We start from the raw sequence: 11,768 nt of genomic DNA on the forward strand, positions 1-11,768 counted from the left end.
TCAGGAAGTTCCCAACTATCTTCATGTTAATGCCTACCTAAGGAAAAAACAACTTAACCCAACAATGGCAAGCCCTGTGAGTCTTCTTTAACATATGAAAGTACTTTCTCAACCTCCCTGTTTCCTTACCTCCCCCAACCCCATAGTATATAATCAGCCCCCCTCACAACCCAGGGCAGCAGCTCTTTCTGCTCACGAGTCCTGTCCCCGTGCTTTAATAAAGCACCATTTTGCACCAAAGACGTCTCAAGAATTCTTTCTTGGACGTCAGTCTCCACCCCACTGAACCTCACCTCTATCCCACAACCTCATCAGGAGTGTGAAGCCACACAGTGCCTGGAAGTGTGCTCTCTGGCTTTTCTCCTCTGTCCTCTTGATGAGGGAGCAGAAAGCAAGCTGAGGACAAAGCACAAGCTGACACCCCACAAGCCCCTCCCCCTCACTCAGGAGTGGGATCTGTGTGACATTCCTCAGGCACTCCAGGCTGCCTAAAGCTAAGGGAAGGGAAAACAACAGCAACAACAACAAAACACACAAGTGGTTAACTCCAGCAAGACAGGAGTCTCCCTCAGTTTACCAATGTCTTAGTGGTTTACAAGAAAAAAAAAGCATTCTTATCAATGACCTAACTTCCAGAAGGAAACTCCCAACTGTCTTAATGTTAATGCTCTACTAGAGGGGAAAACAACCTTAGCTTAACAGTGAGAAGGCCTCCAAAATCTTGTAGGTCCTCTTTAGCATACAAAAATTCTTTTGAAAACCTCCCTTTTTCCTTGACCCCAATTCAGCCCCCTCACAACCACGGGGCAGCAGCTCTTTCTACCCATGGGTCCTGTCCCTGTGTTTTAATAAAGCCACCATTTTGCCCCAAAGACATCTCAAGAATTCTTTCCGGGTGGTCAGCTCTGGACCTCACCTACATTCCAAAATGACATCCCTCTTTGTGCCATCTCCCCAGGACTCCTGGGTACAGAACATCAGCCACAATCCCTGATGCTGAGTTGAAACTCATTCTGTTCTGCTTTCTTTCCTGAGCTGCCAGAAGCCTTCTCACATTTGGAAGGAGAATTATCTATCCCCAGAAAATCCTTCAATCCTCTGGACCTTTTTCTATCCCCCATCACCCCCATAAAGGATTGGATTGGACATTACATTTTGTTTACTCTCAGGAAAAGCCTTGAAGTTATCTTCGTGATACCACTTTCCTCAACACGAATGTTTCAGGGCTTCCCTTCTGGGCACAAGTAGCAGCAAGCCATCTCTCAGGCCAGGAGGCAAGGGCCATACCCTATCCACACAAACTATTCAATAGTTTCGTTTTTGTTTTTGTTTTTCCCTTAGGATCAGGTTTGTTGTTGTTGTTTTTATTGAAAAGTATCCCCAGTGCGTGTGGATAGAACAGATCAGGGTGGGGGGGAGAGCATTGCCAATAGGTCCCTTGGAGCGCTGCAGAGCAAAACGGAGCCTACACCGCCTTCTGTCATCTTCCAAAACTCCGCTTCAGAGCTTCCCTTGCTAATTTTTGGACAGAAAAGAAACATTTCCCTAAAAGAAGCAACACTTTGTAGACACTGCTCTCTAAAACCACATTTAGGGGAGAAAGCAAAATACACACGATAAATTTACCTGACTCAGCAGGGGCACCATCTTGCTAATGAACCCAATTTGCATGACTAATGAAAATACTTAACCTCTCAGTTCCAAGTAGTTTTCTCACACATTTGCATAACTAAAATGACTCCCTAATGTGGCTCTTTTCAGGACTAAGGGAAGAAGTATTCCAAAGGCAAAACTACCCTGTCCCCCCAGGCAACTGCCAAACAACGGAGCTTCAACAAACAACAGAGTCCAATTGAACAACACATCCATTTTATTTTACCTCAAAACCATTGTCAGAAAAAATCTTGCTGTCCCGTAACCCCTTACTGGTACTAGATGAAGTGGCAAATCATTCAGCAATGACTATCAAGCACTTACTGAGAATCGTAATGTCCTGTTTTCTAATCCAGAGAGAGAGAGAAAAATATATACCTGACATAAGTTTGGCCTTGAGGGGTTCACTGTCTACAAGAATGAATAAAAGAGCAACACAAATAGCAGTAATTCAAAGTAGAAAACAATCGTCACAGCAGAGATTAAAAAGCAATGAATGTTCAGAGGAAAAAGAAATTACCTTGTTTGAAAAATCTAAAAAATCTTCAAGAACAAGGACATTTGAATTGGGGTTGGAAGTACTGAATAGATTCACAGACATCTTGATAGAAAGTGGATGAATGCTCCAGGTAAAAAAATCTAACATGATCAGAATTATGAAGCCTAAAAAATATATAAAATGAACAGGAGCTACTGTTGGTATAAATTGGCTTGTCAGTTACTGATAAAAAAAATGTTAAAATAACAGAAATAAAAAAAATAATGTCTTATTTAAGCCATCAAATACCATTCAATTGCTTTATACAGAAATCATTTCATTTTCTCTCCAGCAATTCCTACTAAAGAAAGTCAGGTCTTAATATCCCTACTTTTCTGAGGGGCACTAATCACAGAGAAGTCAGGTGACTTGTCCAGAGTCACAAGTTAGAATCTTATCCTGACTTGGGGCGCCTGGGTGGCTCAGTCGTTAAGCATCTGCCTTCGGCTCAGGGCGTGATCCCGGTGCTCTGGGATCGAGCCCCACATCAGGCTCCTCTGCTAGGAGCCTGCTTCTTCCTCTCCCACTCCCCCTGCTTGTGTTCCCTCTCTCGCTGGCTGTTTCTCTCTGTCAAATAAATAAAAAAAAATCTTAAAAAAAAAAAAAAAAAAAGAATCTTATCCTGACAATTTATTGGCCTAACTCATAGAAAGTATTTGGTGGAGTGTCTGATAATCAGTCAGTGCACAAAAGATGGGAGCAAACACCGCTTTGTTGGTGTAACTCAACTAAAGGAGCATTCCTACGCTTGATGCTCAGCAGCCAATAAAAACTGACCGTGAGCTTTGGCAGTGAAGGAAGAGAAGCCATTTACTGGTGTGACACCACACAGGAAAACCGGGAGCCAGTGCTCAAAAAGTCCCGAACTCCCCATGGCTTATAAGTGAGGGTTTTTACTGGCAAATTTAGGGCAGGGGTCTCAGCAGAGAAGGTGGACTGGATTGGAGGCCCACGAGGTCATGCTAGCATGTGTTCAGATGCTGCTTGGTCTAGTGCCCTGGAGGTCTTTTCCATCTCCAGAGACTTGGAATCTGAAAAATATGATTAGCCTTTAAAGATTTCATTAGGTCTTTAGGGTAGCGCTGATTAACTGCTTGTCCCACGAGTTCCTTTGATGATAAGCAAATGCTTCTGTCTCCTGAGCCCAAGCCTACATGTCCCTTGGCAGGTCCGACCACGTCTGAGGTTCATAACCTCTAAGGTCTTTCTTTCATCTGACTGACAGGTCGGATGCCTGAATGCCGGCTTCATGAGTCCTAGTCAACCCCAGGGTTGACTAGGACAAATCCGAAATCTTTCTAAAAGCTAGGCTCTTCCCATAAAGGTATGCTATTTCTAATTAAATAAATATATATTTGAATCAAATGTTAAATTCCATGACCTAATTGAAGTACTTCATCAATGTGGAGCTTCTAAATGAAATTGGTCCTGAGGGATACATTACAACTGAAAACAGACTTGAAATGAGTATCGGGAGTGCCTTTCTCTTTGATAAAGACTCCAACTCTGCCTAGATGGAAACACAGGCAGGGAAATCCTACCAGAATGAAGTCAAAACCCACCAACCCAAAAGGATGTTTTCCTGGAAGTCTGGGATGGGTTGGAGTGGACATGGATTCTGCTTGCCACGGGTTCTGGTTCGGCCCCATATGCTACATGTGATAAGTGACTCCTTGCAGCTCTCTGGAGTCAGTTTTCCTAGAGGGGTCTAGAGGGATAGCTGGATCCCCTCCCTTTTAGCTTTGCTATTCTCAGATCCTGTCACACATTATTGGTTCTGAGTCTGTGATTAGGGAATATGGTTTATATTAGATGTACAGTGAACAGTGCTTGCAATCAATCATCATTTTGTGAATGATGTTTACCCATTTCTATTTTGTAGTCAGGGAGATATATGTATATATGGTATATATACATGGTTACTGATCAAATAAAGAGCAGTATTCTGGTCCTAAGTGAGTTCTTCCAGGCTTGAATTCTCAACGATCTGCAAAAGTATGCAAATTGCTCCTCAGTTTTCCCTGAACAAGGATTAAATTAGTAGGTATTGTAAATAACACCTCACAGAGCAAAACCAGGCTGAACAAATAGCTGCATTTGGAAATAGAGACAAGAGATGATGAAATGAAGTGCAGCATGAAAAAATGCTCAGAAATACAGCTGAGAAGGACATAAAACAGCACATCAGCAATGTTTATAATGCATTAAGGGAAATGAAAGGAAATCATGAGACCATTTGTGTATATTGGCCTGAAGAATGGAGATGGGTGAGTTCCTCTAGGCGGGCTCCTCCGGCATTTAGTGTCATGCGGTATAAAAAGCACAGGTCCAGGAATAAAGAGACATGGTACTCCTTAGTGATGGCAGTTCTCTCCTGGCTCAGTTTCTTCAATTAGAGAAGGGGAAAAACCACACCCACCTTTCAGATTTCTATGGGAATGTTATCCACGTAAGGATACTTTGTCATTTGTAAATTGTGTTACCGATTTCAGTCACTAAAAGCATCACCTTATTTTGTACAGAAAGGCACTCGATGCAATGTTATTGCACAAGGTAATACTCATGCTTCATATAAAGTAGTAAACTCAATGAGGTTATAGTCACAAGGTAAATATAACAAGTACAGTTTAATGATTGCGATGAATGCCAGGTACCATGTTCCTTTCCTCTTTCTTTAAACTTTACAATGATTCTACAAGATTGATGAATTTACTTCTATTGTACAAATGAAGAAATTCAGGCTCAAAGGAGTGGAGTCATTTTCTCCAAATCAAACAGCTCTTAGAAGTGAAGATGAGATTTAAAACCAGGTACTCCCCTATTCCAGGGCTTGTAATAAGTATCAACCACTTTATCCAATTCAATAACATTGTAGTAATTGTCTTACTACCTGTAAGAAACTATACCAGCCTAAAAGGGTTGTGGGTACTGGGTGCAGGGGTAGGGAGATACAGGTCAGAGAAGGTTTTGTGGCACACATCTATAATGCGGCAAGAAAGAAATCTCACTGACTAAGCATAGATCCCAGGTCCTAAGCTTGGGAACACCACACAGCTCTAGAGAGCAACTTGCAGCCAAGAGCCTGACAGCAAGTTAAAACCAAAGTCCTTAGAGCACCAGAGATCAAAATCGGGGAAACCAAGTTCGGTCATCACAGACAAAGGCCACACACAAGCCATAAATTCCTAGGGGAAAATATCCTGTTGAAAATCATTACGATGAAATAATTATCATAAAAATGCTAAATTATCTAGTGGAAAGTGTGGACAGAAAGATGCAAGGAAATGGAAAATTTCAGCAGAGAGATGGAAACAAAGAAAGCACAGATGAAAATATCAGAACTGAAAATACAGTAAATGAGTTCATGTGTTGAGCTTCACAGCAGACTATACAGAGCAGAGGAAAATATCAATGAACTTGAAAACACATCCATGGAAACTATCAAAACTGAAACACAAAGATAAAAAAGAGTAAAACAGACACAACATCAGAGATCTGAGATACAACAACAAATATCTGACATAAGTGCAATTAGAGTTTCGGGTTGGGGGAAAGTAAGACACAAGAAACACTTGAATGGATAAAACCAAGAACGTTCTGAGACAGACATAAGCAAAAGAGTGGACTAGGCCACTCCAACCTCCCATCTCCCCACAGCAACATTGAAGAACAAGCAGAAATTATTAGAACTCGGGAAAACAGTCAAAAGTTTATAGTAACCAAACAAACACCAAATCAAGAAAAGGCACTTCAAAGTGGTAGGTATGTCTTGTGACAATTTGATATACCCTTAAGCCCACCACTGCCCTGCCCTTGGTGCAGCAGTGGGCTTGGTCTTGAAGCAGTGGTAGCTTGAATTCTCACTGTGGCCCCCTTTCTGTGGTTCTAAATAGAGAAGAGAAGAGACTATTTGCAAATATCATTATGTAAGTTCTAACCTTTCTGGGACTACCTGAAAGATGATGTAAGGGGCTCAGCTTTGTTTGGCCTAACTCAGAACTCATACTAGAAAAGCAGTGAATATTGATAAAAAAAACAACAAACAAAACAAAACAAAAAAACCCTGCAAGCGAAACTAGCAATCCTCAGATGCCTATGGATAAAGATTATGGTCAGAGTATACAATAGGCTGCATGAGGTCCAGAGCAAAAGCTGGGGAGACTTTCTTTAGTAAATTAAGGCATTTGGAAGCAGCCATGTATGGTGGGAAATTTAGAAAGCCACATGTACGCCCAGGGCAAAACCCTATGTTCAGTAAAGGCCTGAGAAGTTTAAGCTTTCACCTTGGACTAATGCCTCATCAGTACAAATCTGGCTAAGTGCTGAGTCTTCAAAGACTAGGAGAGATGGATTCTCTCCCTCTCTCTCTCTTTGGTTTTCTGCTTGTTTTCTTCATTTTTTTCTTTTTTTAGAATCAGTGAAATAAAAAATTGGGTTTTTTTTTAAAGATCAGAAAACTGGAAAATCTTACAAATGAAAGAGAGAAGACACACATAACTAAAATCATCAATAAAAGGAGGGACATTACTACCAACCATACAGAAATAAGAAGTATTATAAAATAATACTATGAACAGTTGTATATACCAACAAATTTTATGTCTTGGATGAACTGGACAAATTCATATAAACACACATTAATGCTGCTGACTAAAAATGAAGTAGAAAATCTCAACAGACCTATTAACAAGGAAAGAGAGTGAATTATTAATAAAAACACCTCCCAAATAAAAAAGTCTACAAGCAGATGGCTTCTCTATCAAATCCTGCTAAACATTTAAAGAATAGTTAACAAAAAATATTATTTATGAAAATTTTATTTATTTATTTATTTATTTATTTATTTATTTATTTAGTGGTGGGGAGGGGTAGAGGGAGAGGGAGATAGAACCTTAAGCAGGCTCTATGCCCCGTGCATGAGCCTGATGTGGGGTTCAATCTCACAACCCTAAGATCATGACCTGAGCAGAAATCAAGAGTTGGGACACTTAACTGACTGAGCCACCCGGGTACCCCAGAAAAAATTTTTGATGAATTCTCTAATTCATCAAAATATGGATGAGAAAATGCTTCCTTATGCATTTTATGAAGCAAGTATTACCCTTATACCAAAGCCATACAATGATATCACAAAAAATTACATGAATATAGATATGCTCATAAAAATAGAGGTGAGAGATGTTTACCTCCAGAAGACCTGCACTACAGTAAATGTTAAAAGAAATCTTCACATCAGAGGGAAATGGTACATATACCTGTAAGGCAGAATAAATAACACCAATGAAGAAAATATCTGTGTAAACATACAAAAATATGTATTTTTAATGCTTTTAGTGAAAGAAAGAGAGGGATTTTAAAGACTGACGATCATATAAACAAAAATAATAACAATGTATTATGGAATGTGTAATATTTATAGAAGTAAAATATAAATAACCGTAGCACAAGGAGCTGGAAGTGGGATAAATGGAATTAATCAGTTGAAAGATTTTCACACTATATATGAAGTAGTGTGATTTCGAAGCAGTATTATATGAAAGCAGACTGTGATAATTTAAAGATGTGTACTTTAATCTCTAGAGCAACTAGGAAAACAAAACACAAAAAGCTAAATATAAAAAATCAGCTTAAGTTATAAAATTGAATACTAAAAAGAATCAACACAAAATAATCCAAGAAAGAGGGAACAGACTAACATGAAAAAATTTCATAAATAAATATAAAACAAGTGACAGGATATTAGACTTAAACCCAATGTTATTGATAATTGTAAAAAATGCAAATGGACCGGGACACCTGCCGGGCTCTGTCTGAAGAGTGTGTGACTCTTGATCTCAGGGCCATGGGTTTGAAGCCCATGTTGGGTGTAGAGATTACTAAAAAAGAGTAATAATAATAAGTGAACTTAAAAAAAATGAACTAAAATTCCTCCAATGACCAAGATAGGAATAACAGGAATTGGTTTCCCTTTCAATGGAAAAAACTCACAAAATTTGGACAAAAATCCATAAGGGCAGCATCCAAGACACTGGACTTCGGCAACAATGGATTGTGATCTCTGATGGACAAAAAAACAAAAGAAACAAGTCCTAAGATTTTTCCCAGTTTACTGTCAAGAAAATGTCCAGGTCATGCAGCAGAAAAGAGAAAGCCAGATGGAGCTCTGCTGACTCCCTGTGAGTCATTTCTCCATTTGAGAAGAAAATGCTGAGTGAGACAAGACCAAGGTGCCCAGAGTTTTCCAGACAGAGAGGAGAAAGCTCTACGCAGAGGTGGGGGTCTCTAGATCTGCAGAATGTCTCCCTCAGGAATTCAGTGGAGTACTTACCAGCACATGCCTGGGAGGACCCTCACAAGGCAGGAGAAAGGATACAATTTAACAGTGTCAGACATCCTCACCAAGCCAGAAAAAAAATGCCTATTCCCCCAAGTCTGACTGGAAAATCTCATAATTAAAGGAACATCAGTGGTGTCTCTGAAACTGGTAACTGCATGGGTAAACAAATAAAATTTAAAGAAACAAACTTACTCTCAAAAAAATAATGTACTGTGTGTTTATGAGATACATTGAAAGGAAAGCCATGACATCCCCCACATAAATGTTAAGGGGGGACAGATGAAAGCATACTATTATCAGATTCTTGTATTACACCAGAAGTAGTATACTATCATTTGAAAGTAGACTGGATAAGTTAAAAAGTAAATTGTAAACCAAAAATCATCACTAAAATCACAAACAAAAAGAATTACAGCCAGCAAGCCAACGAAAGATAAATGGAATCATGAAAAATGCTGAGTGAATCCAAAGGAAGACAGAAAAAAGGGGGAAAGAATGAACAGAATTGGGACAAATAAAAAATGAATATGATGATAGTTTTAAGCCTAACCAAATAAATAACTACAATGCCCCAATCAACAGGCAGAGATGGTCAGATTGGATAAAAATGCATGATCCCAAATTCGGCTGCTGTTGTGGATTAAATTGTTCTCCCTCTCTCAAAGAGATGTTCAAAGTCCTATCCCCAAGTTCCTGTGAATGTGACCTTATTTGGAAACAGGATCTTTGCCAATATAGTAGTGAAATTAAGATGAAGTCATATTAGACTAGGGTGAGCCCCAAATTCAAAGACTGGAATCTTTAGAAGGAGGCCCTGTGAAGACACAGACACAGACACCAGGAGGAAAGATGACATGTAAAGATGGAGGTAGAAATCAGAGTGGTGCACCCACAGCCGAGGGACGCCAAGAATTTCTGGCGAACACCAGAAGCCAGGAAGAAGCAAGAGAAGATTCTTCTCTAGAGCCTTCAGAGGGGCCATAGCCTTCCTAAACCTTGATTTTGACTTCTAGACTCCAGAAACCGTGATAGAAACACTTTCTATTGTTTTAAGCCCCCCAGCGGGCAGTGCTTTATTATGGCACCTTTGGGTGCTGACACAATGTTGGTATTAGGAAACATGGTGCTGCTGTGATAAACACCTAACGATATGGAAGTGGCCTTGGAATGGGGTAAATGGTAGAGACTGGCAGAATTTTAAGGAAAAGCTAGATTACCTTAAATGTATTTTTGGTAGAAATGTACATGCAGAGAAGACACAAGTTTTGAGAATGTTATAGCCCCAGACACACTGTCAGCTAGGGCTACATGGGCCAGAGATGGGACCAGCAAAGGAAGGCTGTAAGAATTCTGGGATTCTGCAGGCGGGAAATAGGCTGAGAGCACTAATTGATTATGAATTTGTGCTACCATTCAAGAACAGGGATTGACAACTACAGGTGTGGCTCAGAGGCTGGCAAGGCTGGCAGGGCTGCCGTGGGCTCTGTGGGCCTCAAGACACACAGGATCATCTGCAGTCATTTAAGCTTAATGGAATTTACCACACTGGGTTTCACACTTGCTTAGGGTCCGTGAATCTCCGGGGGTCAAAAGGTAGACTGTTATGGATTGAATATGTCTCCCTAAAAGATATGCTGATGTCCTAACCCCCAGTTCCTATGGGTGTAATCTTATTTGGAAAGATGTCATTAGTTAAGACAAGATCATACTGGGTCAGGGTAGGCTCTAAACCCAATGCCTGATGTCCTTATAAAAAGACCATGTAAAAACACAGAGACATAGACACACAGGCATATGAAGACAGAAACAGTGATAGGAGCCATGTGGCTATGAGCCACGGGATGATAAAAATGGCCAGCAATGAACAGAAGCCAGGAAGGGGGAAGGAAGGATTCTTCTCTAGGGCCTTCAGAGTGAACGTGACCTGCTGATACTTTGATCTCAGACTTCTAGTCTCCAGAACTGTGAAAGAATAAATTTCTCTTGTTTTAAGTCACCCAGCTTTCGATAATCATCTTAGGAAACTAACATAACTGCCGACAAGAAAACTCCTTTAATTACAAATGCATAAATATTGGCAAAATAAGGTAAAAAGCATGTCACAATAACACTAGGCAAAAGACACTGGAATGACAATATTAATATCAGAAAAAATAGATTTCAGAGCAAAGAAATAAAAACCATTTCATTAAGACAAAGGGGTGACTACATGAAGAGAACGTAATAGCTTATAATGTTTATGCAACTAGTTACAAAATATATAAAGCAAAAAAAGATAGAAGCGCACAGAGAAATAGAAAAACTGATGATTATTGTAGAAGATTGCAATGCATGCCTTTGCTAATTGATTGATAGAAGTAGATTGAAAACTAATAAAAATACAGAAGATATGAAATACTACCAATCACCCTGATATAATTAACATATATCGAACACTCCACCCAGCAACTGTGGATTACAAATAATTTTCAAATGTATAGGAAAATTTTTCTAAATTATGCCATATTCTGGCCCATAAGAGAGTTCCCAATAAACTTAAAAAGATTCAAGTTGTAAAAATTTGATGTTTGTTGGCACTATGATTAAATTAGAATCAAAAACAGAAAAAAAAATCTCTGGAATATGTCCAAATAATAGGAAATTAATAGCGAACTTCTAAATAAATATCAACATGAAAAATAGTATATTTAACTGAGTAAAAATGAAATACAACGTATCAGAAGTTCTGGGTTGCTGCTAATGCAATATTGAGGGAGAAACTTATAGCACTGAATCTCTATATTAGAAAAAAAGAATGGTCTTAAATTTATGTCTTCGGAATTTACCATAGAAAGCATTTTAAAAAGAGCTAATTAAACCCGAAATAAGTAGAAGAAAGAAAATAATAAGTATCAGAATAGCAGAAATGAAATATAAAACAGAAAAACAGGACAAAGTAAAAATAAAAAACAAAACCCAAAGCTAGTTATTTAAGATCAATGAAATTGATAAAATGTTAGCCAGACTGATGAGGAAATAGAAAGAAGGTACAGATTAACAAAGTGGGAGAAAGAGAAGTAATACTATTACAGATTCTAAAGATATTAGAAGAATAATTAAAAAATAGAATGATCATCTTTATGGTGATACACATTCTACAAGTTAGATGAAATATACAAATTTCTTAAAAGACACAAATTACCAAAGCACACTCAAGAAGACACAGATCATTTGAATAGTCACAAATTTATTAAAGAAATT

The sequence above is a fragment of the Ursus americanus genome, chromosome 1 (assembly GCF_024610735.1).
Source record: "Ursus americanus isolate L20-20 chromosome 1, mUrsAme1.1.p, whole genome shotgun sequence".
Classification (NCBI taxonomy): Eukaryota; Metazoa; Chordata; class Mammalia; order Carnivora; family Ursidae; genus Ursus; species Ursus americanus.